Genomic DNA, 1,007 nt, shown 5'->3' on the forward strand with positions numbered 1-1,007 from the left:
ATAACAATAATAATAATATAATAATAATAAAAGTATTTCAGCATGAAAGCTCTTATTTTTATTGTGTGACCGTGTCCAATAAAATAATTACATCTCTACTGTTTGTAACAAACCAAATCATGTGAAAAATCATGGAGTTGAGATTATTTTAGTTGGATGAACAGCTTTCTCAGTATAAATAAATGCGCTGGGAGCGCAAGAGGWACCCATCCAAGATGGCGGATGGCGGCCGCACTGAAACCTCCGCTCCAATAGGCAGCGCCAGGCCGTRAGGTATCTCCTGTATATGCAGTATATATGGCATAGATAGTATACACCAGGGCCCTAGAGATGTGGGTGCATTTYATACTGGGTGATAACACCTATCGTGACTACGCTACGACAGTCACTCAGAAGAAGGCCTACAGGCCCGTCCCATCATCTCTGCATGAGGTGGAATATGCTGAAGTCAGAGACATCGACTTCACTTCCGCAGACGTGAAGTTTTTAACGGTTTTTTTTTACTGTGAATGCAAAAGAGCATTGGAATGAAAACAATTTTGACATAAAACGCTTCTCATAAAAGCTTGGAAAAGTATATATTTCACAGCAATGCACCTTGAAGTAAGACCTTCAAATGTTTAGAACTGTGTGTGACAAATTGTCTTTGCCTTTAGTTTTAATAAAAATTAACTCAAATAATTATCTCCGTCTTGATTTCAGTAATGGAAATACTGTGCCTTTACCAAATGTGTTTTATGACTATAACATTGGCAAGAGGCCTGTTTTCGAAGTATCCCTGTCGAGATAACAGTTACATTCATCATCCACCAGATATTACAAATTTGTAGGTAAAGCAAATGTTTCTATTTCTTAAAGATTTTTTTTTTAAATTGTCATGATGAAACCAAGCGGTGATGCACATAATATCTAAATAATAGCTAATATTGATCACTCCACCACCCTAAAGCTCACCTCTCTTATAAAATGTGTCACAAAAAGTTAACCAGTGGCTGTCTGACAACTTG

Source organism: Austrofundulus limnaeus, unplaced genomic scaffold, assembly GCF_001266775.1.
Source record: "Austrofundulus limnaeus strain Quisiro unplaced genomic scaffold, Austrofundulus_limnaeus-1.0 Scaffold168, whole genome shotgun sequence".
Classification (NCBI taxonomy): domain Eukaryota; kingdom Metazoa; phylum Chordata; class Actinopteri; order Cyprinodontiformes; family Rivulidae; genus Austrofundulus; species Austrofundulus limnaeus.